Consider the following 17,541-nt stretch of genomic DNA (forward strand, 5'->3'; position numbering starts at 1 on the left):
GGGGTTTTTTGTTTTGTTTTGTTTTGTTTGTTTTTTCTCAATTCTACAGCAGCACGTACGGTTCATCCACACAGAAGCTACTGCGGCGCTGGGGGTGGAGTGGGTGGTAGAGGACTCAAAACGTACAGAAGACCTTCCTGCCTTCGAAGAGCTTAAAGCAAACCAAGGAACGGGGCGGAAAAAGAGGCCACGAAAACAGTCCGGAGTGATTTTTTGTGTTTTAATGAAGGTTGAGTCCAGCTTCCAAGAACTTCTGGGTGTGCTGAGCCGGGCAAGATTTGAACAGGCGAATGAAGACGCGGGACTGAGCTGGGTGGGACTCGCCACGCACTTAATCCTCGATGACAGCACCCCAACCGGCCCTGCGCGTGCTTCAAGCCGACAAATCCAAGCCCAGCCGAGCGAAACACGCACGCACCCGCACCCCAACAGCGCTGCGCTCCCTTTTCCTTAGGGAGACGGGGGACCTAACACCTGGCCACGGGCTAACCACCGCTCAAAAGCAAAGCTGATGATGGGGTGGGAGCTGCCACACCAACCAACCATCCACCGGCTCCCCCACGGCCTTCCACCCCCGCCTCTGCACTCTTGCATGCAGCACAGGTGGACCTCGGCCTCCCACCAGCGCACCCCCGGCCACTCGCGCCGGAGACGAACCCCCCAACGCGCCAGCCCCACGCGCCTCCAAACGGGGCCTCCCGGGTCCCAGGGACGCCCACTGGTAAAAAAAGGAACGGGGGGTCCGGCCATCAGAGGCAGGTGGCGGCGCGGCCCTCGGAGACAAAGCAGGACGCTCCATGGCGCAGGCCCGCTGCCCACCCTGCCCCTTAGGACCCGGGCCGGGCCGCCACCCCCGCACGCCCTCCCCCGGCCCCCCCGGCCCCGACCGCCGGGGACGCCCCGCAGCCACCCGTGCGCCCGCCCAACCGCCGCCCAGGAGCGCGCCGGGCGCCCAACCGCCGTCCCGGCCCAACCAACGCGGGCAGGGGAGAGAGGTGCGCGCGGCCGGCGGAGCGTGCGAGCCATCGGGGGTCGCGGGGAGGAGGTGCGCGCGGGGAAGACGGGGGCGCAGCGGCGCCGAGGCCGTCGCGGGACGCAGCGCCGGGAGGGACGCCTGTAGGGGGGTCTGCCCCGTTCCCCCTAAGAAGGTGCCGATGGTTTGACCCCCCCAACCCGAGTGAGGTGCCGCGTCCCAGCCCCGGCTGGACTGTACCATCGGGCGGTGCCGCCGGGATTTCTCCCCCCCACCACCACCACCATCCATTCCCCCCCCCCCCACCCGGGTCCGCGGTCGGTTGGCCCCGGCCGGGCTCTGAGACGCGGAAAGCGCTTGGCGCCATTTTGGGTGGGACTAAGCAAAGACGAAACACCCTCCCAGTCGATGGGGTACTCTGGACGCCGGCTTATCCGGTTCCCTTAATCCTTTAGGTACTTACACGATGTTGGGTGAGGGGAGCTGGAAGATCAGCGGGTCCCCGATCCTCTCTCCCTAGGGGTGATGGAAATCAATCCCCCCCCCGCCACCTCCAGGTGGTTCTTCCCGCCGCAGAGTGGGAGCAGCATAAAAGGCGGGGCCTCATTACCATAATCTGCCTGGCAACCTGATCTCGGCGTCATGTGATTGGTTGAACTCTATAAACCCCGTGCCCAGCCTAGATACCAGTAACGCTTGGACGAACTGACAGGCCCAGATTTAAGACTCATGACGAAGATTTCCGAGCGGCTTATTCACTCGGCGGAGAAGGCAAAAGGAGATTCACACAATGGCCCAATGACGGAAGGCCTCTTTATTTCGTGCTCTGCTGTTCTTTTCAAACCCAATCAAAGAGCGGGTCTCAGGCAGGGCTCGCCTGCGTTCGCACTCTAAGCCAATCAGAAAAGCCGACTCTTCGGATCCAGAGTCGGGCCAGGCTCTCGGGGTCCCGCGGGCGCTCCGGGGCGGGGAAACCACCAGCCTCCGAGCTCCAGGTGGAGAGGATGCGCTGCAGGTGGGGGTTCCAAGCCCCCACGCCCGAGATGCCACGTGTCCTGGAGCGGCGTTCCTGCCCCGCGCGCAGCTGAACCGGTGCTCCGAGCGGGAACCCACGCCCCGGCCTCGGGCTCTAGAGTCGCTGGGCTGTGCCCCGGCCCGAGGGCTTCCTTCCCCCTCTGACCCGCCCCCTCTTCAGTCCCTGCCCATCCCTGGAGCGCTTCACTGCCATCTACCCTTTCTCCTTACCATTCAGATAAAAGGGAATGGTTTTTCGGAAACGTGAAGTATCATTATTCAATACTGGTTCACCAGTAATTTAACCCCTTTCTTAACCCAGGGCCCCCACACCCTACCATCCCTTAAAATTGCCTTCTCAAAGGGTAATCGAGTGCAGAGAAAATAAGCTCAAGCTTTGGAGCAAGAAACCCAGCTCTAGTTACCCGTGATAGGAATGGCGACTAGATCTCCAGGAGACCTGAAAACGTCGTCCCTTCAGGGAGCAGGTTTCCCATCCACGACATCTACCTGGCTACGTTATTTTGAAGATTAAATAAGATTTACAGCCCGGCCTGTGTGGCTCAGTGGTTGAGCTTCGACCCATGAACCAGAAGGTTATATGGTTGGATTCCCGTCAGGGCACATGCCCAGGTTGTGGTCTCCAATACCCAGTGTGGGGCGTGTAGGAGGCAGTCCATCAATGATTCTCATCATTGATGTTTCTATCTCTCCTCCCTTCCTCTCTGAAATCAATTTAAAAAAAAAAAAAGTTGTTTTTAAAGGCTGCAAAAAAGGATAAATCCACAGACACACACAAAAAAAGTGCAACGAGGAGCAAAGGGAAAACAGATCAAAGTGGCTGACCAGGAACCTAAAGAAGATCTGACAGCAGAAAATGGAGAAACTAAAAACATAAGAAGGAGGAAATTCCACCTCGTCCCATTTTTTTTAAGTGTAAATGCTTTTTTTAAAAATTGATGCAAATCAGATGGAAAAAATTAGATGGATTTTTTTCAGCACATATGGCAATATAGAAGAGGAAACAGTGATATTGTTACCAAGGCCCTGGATGCATAATTTTAAAGACTGAGAGGAAATAAGCACGACTGGTTAGAGAAGTAATCCTGTCAGGACCGCATTTCTCTGATTATAAAAAGTAGGAGACCAGTAAGAAATGAGAGGAAACTATTGGACTCTAAATGCCTACCACGATACTTCATGTTTGGATTCTATGTTGCTTGAGCGTTTTGCTCCTTCTCTTCAAACATTAACAAGAGAAAGGTACTGCATAGATTTAAATTTTAGTCGGACCTTTTGCCTCCTTACCAGTGTTTTTTATTTACTCCTGTGGTCATGGATGTAAATATTTTCCTAACTTCTCCTCCTTTTCATATTAAAATAACCAATACAGGGCTTGAAAATTAGGCAGGAATTTTTTTCCTCAAGGATTCTTTTCAAATTCTAGTATGAACCCAATTTCTTTTCATTTTAGTCAAGACAAAAAGCAGCCCTAACCGGTTTGGCTCTGTGGATAGAGATTCGGCCTGCAGACTGAAGGGTCCCAGGTTCGATTCCAGTCAAGGGCATGTACCTTGGTTAGGGGCACATCCCCAGTAGGGGGTGTGCAGGAGGCAGCTGATCAATGTTTCTCTCTCATCAGTGTTTCTAACTCTCTATCCCTCTGCCTTCCTCTCTGTAAAAAAATCAATAAAATATATATTTTTTAAAAACGACACAAAGCAAAAATTTTAAGTTATTTTTTTTTATTTCCTCACGAGGAAGAAGCGTTAATTACCAATACCTACAAATGTAATAATTGCTGATGACTAGGTCCATAGAAAAACATACATTTTTTTGTTGTTTCTTCACACAAAGTAACCTACACATTTAAACATCTCAACTATTCAGGTTGTGTTCATACCCTTGTCATTCAGTCTATTCATATATGAATTGTTGGAAGTTTTCCTCCAGGTTAGAGAAGAACATTAAAATCCTGGTTTTTAACCGTGATACTATGAATCCCTCTAAACATTTTATGCAAAATACCATGTTCAGTTCCTGACCAGGTAGCTCAATTGGTTAGAGCAGTGGTCGGCAAACTCATTAGTCAATAGAGCAGCACACCACGGCTCACGAGCCGCATGTGGTTCACGAGCCGCGGTTTGCCGACCACTGGGTTAGAGCATCATCTCGATATGCCAAGGTTGCGGTCTGATCCCATGGTTACCAGTGGAGAGAAGACCTCGTCCCCACCTGTTCCTCTTGGGGATGGATTTTTTGTGATATCAGAAGAAAAAATTTCCTGACACTCGGGAGGATGAGCTATTGGAGAATCAAACCCCTGAGTTTCAAAGGCCCCATTTCCCTTAGTCCAGACATAGAGGGAGTGTGGCTGGGGCTTCAGCAGAGCTAAAAGCAGAGCCAGTGTCGAGTTTCCATTCCTTGCTGGAGCCGAGTCCAGTCCAGCATCAAGCTAGCTTAGCTTGTTTCCTGCTGCAGTCCATTAGTCCATTGTGTGTGGGTTCACCTGGGCCATATGGGTGAATGCAAGAGAGCCCAGAGCAAAAGCAGCAAGAGCCAAGAGAGAGTACCTCTGTTTAGGGGATTATGTATCCCCAAATTTTCACGGGCTTGCATTGGCTCCACCCTTTCTGGTCAACACATGGTTCCCCTGGCTGCATTGACAGGCAAGTACCTTCCTTGTGACCCCACCTTCACTGTGCATGTGTCTGTCTCCCCTTTGTTGGGCTCCTTACCCCAGTGACCTGCAGGGAACAGGCCAGTGGTTCCCTGGGGAGTGTAAAGTTGCAGCTTCCTGGTGAAGCTGCCCAAATGATATGCCTATAAGGTCTGGCTTCCCCCTTTGCTCCTTTCCTATTATTAAAAACTAGAGGCCCGTTGCATGAGATTCGTGCAATAGGCCTTCCTTCCCCTGGCTGCTGGCACCGGTTTTCCTCCAGCACCTGGGACCCAGGCCTTCCCTCTGGCCGCCACCTTCAGTCTTCACTCTGGCTGGAGCACTGCTCCTGTAGCTCCCTCCGCCCCCGCCCTCCCCCTCATAGCAGGCATCCCACCCCGCCCAGCCACTCCACGCCTGCATGCATGCTGCCCAGAGGCCCAGAGTGGCTGCTGCCATCTTTGCTGGGTTAATTTGCATACTCACTCCTGATTGGCTGGTGGGTGTCATGAAGTGATGGTCAATTTACATATTTCTCTTTTAGTGTAGACTAGCTAATTACAGGGCACATACAAGAGTCAACCCATGAATGTATAAATAAGTGGAACAACAAATTGATGTTTCTCTCTCTTTCTTTTCCTCTCTCTCTAAAATTTAATTTTAAAAAAATACCATGTTCAACTTTATGTGTGTATTTCTCCCAAGGACAGATTTCTGTTCCCAGTGCATCCCAAGGAGTTCAAGATCCCATAAAAATTTAGAATCACTACTTTGTAATAATTATTGAGATTTGACAGTCTGTTCCAGGCTTTTATGTCTCTGGATCTATTTTGTTCATCAGTTTATTTTGTTCTTCAGATTCCACATATGAGTGAGATCATGTGACACTTGTCTTTCTCTGACTGGCTTATTTCCCTTACATAATACTCTCCAGGTCTCTCCATGTTGTCTCAAGGGTAAAAGATTCTTCTTTTTTTACAGCTGCATAGTATTCAATGGTGTAAATGTACCACAGCTTTTTTATACACTCATCTACTGATGGGATATTGGGCTGTTTCCAGATCTTAGCTATTGAAGTCATTTTTAAAGTAAGGTTTTATTGAGCCCAAAATGTTAGCCAGAAGGCCGGTCTTGGGGCATAGAGTCTACACTACCAGCAGCATAACTAGGTAGAAAAAACAGCATGTTTGTTGTCCCAGAATTCTGCCAGTGCTTTTATACATCATTAAATTTACAAATGCTAATCTGAAACTTGCTAAATTTTAAGTTCTTTTAGTGGTTTTAACACATCCATGTCCCAGAATAGCATTTGCAGAACTGTTAAATGCTGACTCATGTAGTTTGTCGAGTGTGAGCAACCTTGATGGCCTATAGAGACCTCTCATTTATGTTTTTCTTTTCTTTATTTTTGTGTTTTCTTAAGAAAATAATTAGCAGTTCAAGTTTAAATGACCATTAAAGCCTTTCAAATTACATTTCGCTAAACTTGTCTAATGTTAGGAAAATTAGCACTCTTACTATTTCTTTATGAATGTCTTCTACTTTGAGAAGTGAACACTTCTGCAATTTTTAAAAAATTTATATTATTTATTTATTTATTAAATATTTTTTTATTCATTTCAGAGAAGGGAGAGGGAGAGAGAGATAGAAACATCAATGATAAGAATCATCGATTGGCTGCCTCCTGCACACCCTCCACTGTGGATCAAGCCACAACCTGGGCATGTGCCCTGCCCGGGAATCAAACTGTGACCTCCTGGTTCATAGGTTGTTGCTCAAACACTGAGCTATGCCAGCTGGGCTTTAATTTCTATTTTATTATGTTTTTATTAATTTTTTAGAGAGAGAGAACTGAAAAGGGAAAGAGAGATAGAAACATTGATGTGAGAAACATCCATCGGCTGCCTCTCGCACACCCCCTACTGGGGATTACTGGGGATGGAGCCCACAACCTGGACATGTGCCCTGACTGGGAATCGAACTGGTGACCTCCTGGTGCATAGGATGATGCTCAATCCACTGAGCCACACCAGTCGGTCAACTTCTGCAATTGAAAAAAAAAAAAGATTTGACCTTTAAAACAATTTAAGACATAGATTGAATGGATCAGTGATTCTACTCTGAGGAGAAGAAAAAAAGTGTCATTTCTTTACCTTTCTTATACTTCCTCTGTTATGAAGAAACTCCTGGGAATTAATAGTCATCTTCTTTGAAGACTTATAGAATTGATATAACTCTTAACAGGTCGAAACAACTATCAACCTACCAAAAAGTATTTATTGAACATTGCTTTAGGTTCAGGCCTGCCACAGGTGCTAGGAAATATAAGTAAAGTGAATAAGTGGTCCTTTTAAGGTTGAGCAGAGAGGGGAGGAGAAAAGTGAGAAACCAAACTACGGGCTAGTGCACCAGGTTACAAATGGTCTTTCATAACCTGCTAAAGATATGGAGTTTTTTCCACAGCAATCAAGAGCCTTAAAATATTTGTTTTCCTTTATTTTGGCCATACCATGAATCAGTGGGCATCTTTATTTTTTAATTATCCTACCTAATAATAGATAAATATGCAAATTGACCACACCTTCGCTACGCCCAAGCCACGCCCACCAGCCAAGCCACACCCACCAGCCAATCAGGACATGTATGCAAATTACCCCAACCAAGATGGCGGTTAATTTGCATATCAAGACAGCGTAGAAAGAAGTGAAGAGCTGCAGAAGGGAGCAAAGCTGCGGAGAAGCAAGCAAGTCTCGGGGAGGAGAAGGGAGGAGCGGAGGCGGGGCGGGGGAGAAGGAAGGAGAGCGGGTGGGCTGGCGGAGAAGGGAGAAAAGCAGGCAGGCTGGTGGAGAAGGCGGGGCAGGGGAGAAGGGAGGAGAGCAGGCGGGGCGGGGTAGAGTGCAGCAGGAAACCCTATTGCAGGATTCTTCCTGCAACGGGAACACTAGTATTTTTATAATTCTTTATTGTTGAAAGTATGACATATGTTCCCTCTTTTCCCCCCAATTGACCCCCTCCAGCCCACCCCCGCCTCTGGCCCTTACCACCCCATTGCCTGTGTCCATGGGCCTTGCATATATAGTGGGTATCTTTATTTTTTTTTAATATGTTTATTTATTTATTTATTTATTTATTTATTTATTTTTACAGAGAGGAATAGAGAGTTAGAAACATCAATGAGAGAGAAACATCGATCAGCTGCCTTCTGCACACCCCCTACTGGGGATGTGCCCGCAACCAAAGTACATGCCCTTGACCGGAATCGAACCTGGGACCCTTCAGTCCACAGGCCAACACTCTATCCACTGAGCCAAACCATTTAGGCCCTTACCGTTAGGGCAATATAGTGGGTATCTTTAAATGCACAGACATGTGCGGGCCTAAATAATAAATAATAAACTATCATCATTTCTCTTTGAATTAAAAAAAAATATGTTTTAGAAAGATAACTTGGGCAGCAGTGTGGAAAATGGACTGCACAGCAGAGATATGGGTGGAGGGTGACCACCGGGAGATTGATTGCAACAGTCCAGGTGAGACACGACGAAGGTCTAATGTTGTAAGACAGCATGCTGGGCACCGCGGGGGAACACGGAGCTGAACAAGACTCACCCCCACATGAAGGATGAATGAATGAAAATGTCACACTGCGTGCTTGATGCCCCTGGAGACGGTGATATACAAAGATGTGAATGAGAGAAGACAGACTTTTATTAACCTCCTGCTGAAGGGGAAAAAATTATAGAGAGCAATAATTCTTGCTTGATCTTTGCAATTTGACTATGTTGTCCCCCACGTCTTTACGTAATCAATTGGCACGCCCTGCTGTGTGTGTTTTGACCAACCATAAAGAGCCAGGCGAAGGGAACAAAGCCTGCAGCAGTTGCCTGGACTTGTTAGCGGATGTGCTTTCAGTAACTAAACTAGTTGCTGACTCAGAGACCAGAGGAAAGCTGAAACCTCCTCTCTGTTCGGTGGCCAGCCACGCGGTTACAGGAGTGTTAAAGTCCACAGTGATGGGGACCTCTTTCTCCTGCCCACCTTGCTCATCTGCTGTGTCATCGGGAAGCGGGACTGGGGTTTCACAGTCAACTCAGAGAAATGAGTGAGTCATGTCAATCATTTCCGGGGCTTGGTATCCGGGGCCAGGTGGCAAAAAGACCAGACTCCTTCCCTGGCCCTGGGCTCCATTACTCACTCACCTGTGCTCCTGTGCGGCTCCAGCTCAGGCTCCCGGGCCCAAAGAAAAGCTACCGCAGCGCCCTTTGCTGTATTTGCAACACCATGAGTCTAATTAAATAATAAAATATCATCATTTCTCTTTGAATTAAAAAAAAATGTGTCTCAGAAAGATAATTCAGGCGACAGTGTGGAAAATGGATATTTGCTAATGAAAAGGAACACGCAGCACAGAGCCTTGTCCCACAAGAATGGGAGAAAAGAGTGGGATTTAGAGTCAGATGTGGTTGAACAGGGGCTTGGTCAAGGCTGTGTGACCTCCTGCAAGTCAGTTAACCTCTTTCAGCTGCAGGTTTCCCACCTATAAAATAGTGGCTATGGTATGATCACACATATCTATGTGAAAGAATATATGGTGCTAGCTGGTTTGGCTCCGTGGATAGAGCATCGGCCAATGGACTGAAGGGTCCCAGGTTTGATTCTGGTCAAGGGAATGTACCTTGGTTGCAGGCTCGATCCCTGGCCCTGGTCGGGGCAGGTGCAGGAGGCAACCAATTGATGTGTCTCTCTCACACTGATGTTTCTCTCTCGCTGTCTCTCCCTTTCTTTTCCACTCTCTCTAGGAAAAAAAAAAAAGAATATATGTACAACGCCTGGCGCTCCCATACTTTGCTGGTAGGAACGTAAAATGGTGCCACCTCTTTGGAAATCTGTTGGGCCGTTACTTTAAAAGTTAAACATAAATTTACCACACGGCCCAGCAATTCTACTCCTAGGCATCTACCCAAGAGAAATGAAAACATATGTTCACACAAAGACTCGTGTGTGAATGTTCATAGCCGCATTCTTCATGAGTGAACCACGAAAACATTATGCTAAGTGAGAGAAGCCAGACCAAAAAAAAATCATATCTTGTATAAGTCAGTTTACACGAGGAAAGGCAAATCCAGAGCAGATAAACCTTAAAGTAGGTTGCAGTTGCCTAGGGCTGGGAGAAGGGGAAGGGCGGTGACTACAAATGGCATGAGGGATCTTTTTGGGGTGATGAAAATGCTCTAAATTGGGTTGTGGTGATGGATGCATGACTCCGTAAATTGACTAACAGTCACTGAATATACACTTATACTGGTAGAACACTATGGTATATAAATTATAACCCGTCCAGCTGGCGTGACTCAGTGGTTGAGCATCTACCCATGAACCAGGAGGTCATGGTTCAATTCCCAGTCAGGGCACATGCCCAGGTTGCAGGCTTGAACCCCAGTGTGGGGTGTGCAGGAGGCAGCCGATCAATGATTCTCTCTCATCATTGATGCTTCTATCTCTCTCTCCCTCTCCCTTTCTCTCTGAAATAAATAATAAAAATATATTTTAACAATAAATAAATAACTCAATAAAGCTGTTTTTAAAAACCTACCAGGCATGTAGTAGATGCTCAATACCGTAGTGAATCACTAACATTTAATAAACATTTATTTGTAAGCTACTTTAAACACATCACATGCCTTAATTCAACTTAACTCCTATTTCTAAGGCACATTTCTAAGTTTCACAAACTTTTTAGTTTTTCAAATAACCACTTTCCCTACTTTTTCCATGTCCACTTACCATCTGTACAATTATCAACTGAATATTTTTGTCCAAACAAAATTACATTTAAAAACTTTATAAGTTCATTTTAAAGTAAAACCTTATATCACTATGGTAAATGGAAACCCAGTATCATTTGTCATAAATAAAGCATACTGTGAAAATAAACACAAGAAAAGTCAAATGATCTTAGTAGGCAGATGTTTTTGCCTAAAGAAGGTTTTCTCTCTCTGCTTGATAAAGGAGACTAAATATCTTAGAGAAGAGCCCTGACCAGAGTGGCTCAGTTGGTTGGAGTGTTGTTCTATATACTGAAAGGTTGAGGGTTCAATTCCTGGTCAGGGCACATACCCAGGTTTTGGGTTTGATCTCTAGGTGGGGCACATGCCAGAGGTAACCAATCAATGTTTCTCTCTCTCTCTCTCTCTCTCTCTCTCTCTCTCTCTCTCCCTCTCTCTCTCTCAAATTAATAAAAACATATCCTCGGGTGAGGAATTTAAAAATATATATATATATTTTATTGCTTTTTTACAGAAAGGAAGGGAGAGGGAGAGAGAGTTAGAAACATCGATGAGAGAGAAACATTAACCAGCCACCTCCCACACCTTCTACTGGGGATGTGCCCACCACCAAGGTACATGCCCTTGACCAGAATCGAACCCAGCACCCTTGAGTCCACAGGCTGACATTCTATCCACTGAGCCAAACCGGTTTGGGCTGGGTGAGGAATTTTTGAAAATCTTGGAGAAAAGGGTAAAGGGGGGATAGATGATGATGGAAGGAGACTTGACTTGGGGTGGCGAACACACTATACAATATACAAATGGTGAATTATAGAATTGTACACCTGAAACCTATATAATTTTATTAACCAATGTTACCACAAAAAAAAAAAATCATTAACATATAATGAAAAAAGTTAGAGAGATGACTTAGGCATTTCTCTTTGATGCAATCAGACCCGGAGATTGGAATCCCAGGCTGAGAACAGAGAAGATTTTGTGTGTGTGTGTGTGTGTGTGTGTGTGTGTGTGTGCGCCCCACCACCTATACAGAGTTGAAAACAATTGAGGTCAGATATCTTTTTAGGGCGTATGGTGAGGCAGCCATTCCTGCTCCTGCTGCTTATCATTATGCCCCTGTAAGTCCAGAAAAGCAGAGGCCTGGAGAGAGGCCGGGGAAACCTTCAGGCCTGACTCTCCGGCCTCGCCAGCTGTGAGGTCGTGGGACTTGGCCTGAGGCCATGAGAGAATCACCCACGGAGATGACCCAATGGTGAGGAAGGAGATGGCATCCCCCCTCCACACTGGAGGTTGGCATCAATCTCCAGCACGGGGTGCCGGACAGAGGCCTTGAGGAGCCTGGGTCCACCCCTGGCGGAGAGCCCTGGGAATGGGCGCCCAGGGACACTTGAAGTGGTCAAGACAGAGGGCCTCTCTGATGCAAGGGAACCCCGCAGGGTCCCTGAGAGACTCGCCCTCACAGGATTTGGCTGCCTGCACCAGGGGCAGAGGCAGCGCAGCCAAAAGAGGCTCAGACATCCCCTCTCCCTTCTTTCCCCAAACAATGGGGATAAGAGTTCCCACTGAGTGTGCAGAAGGGAAATAAACATTTCACGTCCTTACTACACTTGACTGGGTAGAGAAGGGTTAAAACAACTTAAAAAGATCTCACTTTCAGCCCTGGTCAGGAGGCTCACTTACTTGGAGTGTCGTCCTGTACACCAAAAGGTTGTGGGTTCAATGACAGGTCAGGGGATATACCTAGGTTGCAGGTTCGATCCCAGCTCACGGTGCACAGAGGAGTGACTGATCAGTGTTTCTCTCACGTTGCTGTTTCCCCTTCGCTCTTCCTCTCCCTTCTTCTCTCTCTAAAAATCAATAAAAACACATTGTTTTTAAAAAATGCGCTAGAATGATATCTAAGTTACTGTTGTAGCAACATATAGAAATGTTTAAAAATGTTTAAAAGCCTCTAAAAATGTTTAAAAAGGTTTTAAAATGTGTGAGTTAACTTTCCTGAAACTTAAAGCGTGATATTAAGGACACATACCCCACTACCCTGAACGTGTGTGTCCCATAGATAAGGATTTGCATTTCGATTAATGCCTTAGAGTGACATGCTATGATAGACATATGTTCACCTGCATAATTGCTGATGAACACTTGTAGCCCTGAAGTAGTTATAATCTTCATGAACTTTTGTCTATCTTTTCCAAGTGATGGTCATCAGGGCAAAATTTAGTAACACTACATACCTGAACAAAAAGACGATTTTTCTCACTTGCTCTGGTTTCCTTGTTTCTTTCTTACTGATTTCTCAGTTCTTTGGTCAGCAAGGGAGAATTCTACCTGCCACTCTCCACTGGGCTGAGAATCCAGGGCCCCCGGGAGGGAAAATGTTGGGGCACAGAAACTCTTTGCCTGCGATGGCCCGAGTTTGAATTGAGGTTCTGCCTTTTGTTACCTGTTTAGCCTTGGGCAAGTCCTTGAACTTCTTGGACTATGTTTCATCTGTTAAATGAGATTAATTATAATATCTGCCTCCCAGGTTGTTGTGAAGCTCAAATGAGGTAACATGAGACTACACACAGTACAATTCTACAAGAATGTTACTTTTTATCATCATGGTGGTGCTTTTTATTTTATTTTAATTTTTAAAATATATTTTATTGATTTTTTTTTACAGAGAGGAAGGGAGAGGGATAGAGAGTTAGAAACATCAATCAGCTGCCTCCTGCACACCCCCCACTGGGGATGTGCCCGCAACCAAGGTACATGCCCTTGACCGGAATCGAACCTGGGGCCCTTCAGTCCGCAGGTCAACGCTCTATCCACTGAACCAAACCAGTTAGGGCTATTTTAATTTTTTTTTAAATCTTTATTGTTGAAAGTATTTTCTGCGGGCTGGAGGGGGCCCATGGGGGGTGGGGGGAGTAATTTGTCGAATTAAGATAAGTTTGTATGCTTCCACATCTCCCAGAAACATGAAGTTAAAAAAACAAGAGTAATTTGTAGAAATATATGCCATGTAATTCAATGTGGATTTAACCAGCTTTATTGAAATATGGTTGACATGTTTAAGGTATAGAATGTGATGATATATGTGATATATATGTGTGTGTGAAATGTATAACCCTGTAGTAGGGTTAGTTAACATCTCCATCACCTTATAATTACCATTTCTTTTTTGTGGTGAGAACATTTTAAGATCTACTCTTTTTAGCAACTTTCAAGTATACAACAATGTAGTATTGTTAACTTACAGTCACCATGTTGTAATTACATCCCCTGAACTGGAAGTTTGTATTTTTTGACCAACATCTCATTTCCCCCACGACCAGCCCCTGGAAACCACCATTCTACTCTGTTTTTTGAGTTGGCTTTTTTAGATTTCACATATAAGTGAGATCATACAGTATTTGCCCTTATCTGTCTGCCTTATTTCACTTAACATAATGGCTTCAAGGTCTATTCATGTTGTCACAAATGGCAGGATTTCCTTCTTTTTTTATGGCTGATATATATATATATATATATATATATATATATATATATATATATCATATATCTCACATTTTCTTGACCCATTTATCTGACACTTTGGTTGTGTGAATATGCTACAATGAATATGGGGGCACAGATATCTCTTTGGGATACTGATTTCATTTCCTTTAGGTACATACCCCAAAGTGGAATTGCTGGATCATATGGTAGTTCTATTTTTAACTCTTTAAGCAAACTCCATACTGTTTTCCATAGTGGCTGCACCAATTCATATTCCCAGCCACAGCGCACCAGTCTCGCTGACACTTACCTCTTAGCTTCTTGATCGTAGCCATTCGAACAGATGTGAGGTGATATCTCATCATGGTTTTGATTTACATTTTCCTGATGACTAGTGATGTTGAGCATCTTTTCATGTACCTATTGTAGGTACCTTTTGTATGTCTCTTTTGGAAAACATGGGGAATTTTAAAACACATGAAACAGTGGTATGTATTGTTCATGAATATATACACATGTAGGAAAAGTACTTCAAACGTGTGGGAAAACACATTAAACTCATACTAATGGTTGCTCCTGGGGAAAGGGGGTTGGGCAACGGGACTGAGGAAGGGTACACAGGGGACCCAGGTGTAGCTAGAGTATTTTATTTCTTTGGAAAAAAGAGAGAGAAATATTCAAAGCAAATATAACAACTTATGAACAAGTGTTCAATCTGAGTAGTAGGCACATGAATGTTAACTATGTTGTTCTCTATGCTTTTCTCTTTTGAAAAAAAATTATTTTTTCTTCTTTTAATATTTAATCTTCTGAGTTAAAAAATGTTTCAGTGTTATTTTATATTAGTTTCAGGTGTACAGCATAGTGTTTAGACAATCATATAATTTACAAAGCCATTCCCCTGATATTTCAAGTACCCAGCTGGTGCCATACCTAGTTATTACAATATTATCGGCTATATTCCCTGTGCTGTACTTTACATCCTCATGACTGCCAATTTGTACTTCTTAATCCCTTCGCCTTTTTCACCCAGCCCCCCAGCTCCCTCCCATCTGGCAGCCAACAGTTTGTTCTCTGTATCTGCGAGTCTGTTTCTGTTTTTTTTTTTTTGTTTGTTTATTTTGTTATTTAGATTCTACATATACGTGAAATCGTATGGTATTTCTCTTTCTCTGACTTATTTCATTGAGCATAATACCCTCTAGGCCCATCCATGTTGCCACAAAGGGTAAGATTTCATTCTTTTTTATGGCTGAGTAATATTCCACTGTATATATGTACCACCTCTTCTTTATCCAATTGTCTATCAATTGGCTCTTGGGTTGTTTCCATATCCTAGCTACTGTAAATAATGCTGCAATGAACATAATATGTCTATTCAAATTAGTGTTTTGGATTTCTTTGTATAAATATCCAGAAGTGGAATTGCTGGGTCATAGGTAGTTCTGTTTTTAATTTTTTGAGGAGACTCTGTACTGTTTTCTGTAGTGGCTGCACCAATTTGCAATCCCACCAAAAGTCCACATCCTCCCAACACTTTTTTGTTGGTGTATTGATGATAGCTATTCTGACAGGTGTGAGGTGATATCTCATTGTAGTTGAGGCTTTGTTTGTTTGTTTTATTGACTTCAGAGAGAAAGGGAGAGGGAGAGAGAGATAGAAACATCAATGATGAAAGAGAATCATTGATCGACTGCCTCCTGCACGCCCCACACTGAGGATCGAACCTGCAACCTGGGCATGTGCCCTGACTGGGAATTGAACCATGTCCTCCTGGTTCATAGGTCGATGCTCAACCACTGAGCCACGCACTCATTGTGGTTTTAATTTGCATCTCTCTGATGATTAGTGACACTGAGCATCTTTTCATATGTCTATTGGCCATCTCTATGTCCTCTTTGGAGAAATACCTATTCAGGTCTTTTACCCTATTTTTTAATTGGATACCAAATGTTAGTTTGTTGTGGTGTTAAGTTCTATGCATTCTTTATAAATTTTGGATATTAACCCCTTATCAGGTGTGTCATCGGCGAATATCTTCTTCCAACTGAGAAAAAAAAATTCTTAATAAATGTTTTAGCTCAATGCTGAAAATCTGGAGAAAACACAAAAGAATAGAGGCAATGACAACCAAAAACCTAACTAAAACAACTACTATCAACATTGAGTGGTATATGTACCTCCCACCTCTTTTATTGTAGGCCAGTGGTCAGCAAACTCATTAGTGAACAGAGCCAAATATCAACAGTACAACGATGGAAATTTCTTTTGAGAGCCAAATTTTTTTAACTTAAACTTCTTCTAATGCCACTTCTTCAAAATAGACTCGCCCAGGCCGTGGTATTTTGTGGAAGAGCCACACTCAAGGGGCCAAAGAGCCGCATGTGGCTCGCGAGCCGCAGTTTGCCGACCACGGTCCTAGGCGAATGCAGGTAAACACAGCTGGATCATTTTATTTTGTGAAACGCAAGGCGCCTGCTGGCAGCTGGGTTAGATTGCTCTTGGCCTAGGTGTCAAACAGCCGGTCCTCTACAAATAAAACCATCTCCACCACCCTTTTCTTCCTGAGGCTTCTGGTTTATAAAATTGCCCTTTACAAAAGCTCTGTTGTGTAGAGTGTAAATATTTAATTTAATCCACATCCACTGAGGCCTGCCTGGTGTTTGTTTTTCATTTATATTTCACTGTATTACATAATGCCAAAGTCATCTGTCCTTTCACTCCATTCAGTTTGCAGGGGGGGAAGCAAAATCATGTTTTGGTGGTGTAGCGATACCAAATGGTCAGGTGACTAAGTTTTCCTTTTCTATCTACTTGACTTAGAAATAATTGTATATGTGTTCTCCTTCTACCTCAGGAATAGATAAGGATTTTTTTTTTCTCTCCAGCCTTTCACTTTTCAACCTCCTACTTCTTCTGTGTTTTTTTGTTTTGTTTTGTTTTGTGTCTGTGTGTGTGTATGTGTGTTTTAATCCACACCTGAGGATATTCCAATAGTCAAGAAACCTGGATGTGGCCTGTACTATCTGGAAAAGCCACCCCAAAGTATAAAGTTGCATTGTCTGATGTAGCAGCCAGCAGCCATGTGTGGCTAAGTCTGAATTTATTAAACTAAACAAAGTTTAAGATTCAGTTCCTCACTCACACTAGACATGTTTCCAAGCGCTCAGTGGTGGCCTGTGGCTTCTGTGTTGCTAAGCACAGGACAGAGCAGGGCCGTGTCTCAGAAAGAGCTGTGGGGAGCGCTGGTCTGGAATCTATGGCCGCAGCATGGCCACTCCCTGCGCTTTCCAGGGCTCCCACTTTCATCTTCCAAACCTTGAGAAAGTTCTGCAGGTGCAACTCCGGATGAGGAAACTGTGGGTGAGGTGTGAATGAGGAAGACAAAGCTAAGGAGAGCCCTCTTCGTCTTCCCTCTGCTGCTATGCCTGCTGAGCTGCTCGGGCTTCTGTCCTGGCCAGCATCTTGGAGCCCTAATAAGATTTTCAGGTAAAGATCTTACCAAGAGTCAAAAGTGCATTCACCCATCTAAGGCTCCTTGTCATTTTATTTGTGAAGAAAGAGTTCAAAAGGATATGAAGGCCCAGCCGGCATGGCTCAGTGGTTGAGCATCGACCTATGAA

General features: G+C 45.0%; 1 protein-coding gene across 1 annotated transcript in view; it reads right to left on the reverse strand.

Moving 5' to 3' along the window:
• PRDM10 (PR/SET domain 10) overlaps positions 1-1,583 on the reverse strand; it is a 75,635-nt gene extending 74,052 nt beyond the window's left edge. Inside the window, exon 1 of the mRNA XM_054712754.1 lies at positions 1,437-1,583. The gene's annotated coding sequence lies outside the window, so the exon portion shown is untranslated. The remainder of the gene's footprint in view (positions 1-1,436) is intronic.
• Positions 1,584-17,541: the final 15,958 nt, after the last annotated feature.

This window comes from Eptesicus fuscus, chromosome 23, assembly GCF_027574615.1.
Source record: "Eptesicus fuscus isolate TK198812 chromosome 23, DD_ASM_mEF_20220401, whole genome shotgun sequence".
NCBI lineage: Eukaryota > Metazoa > Chordata > Mammalia > Chiroptera > Vespertilionidae > Eptesicus > Eptesicus fuscus.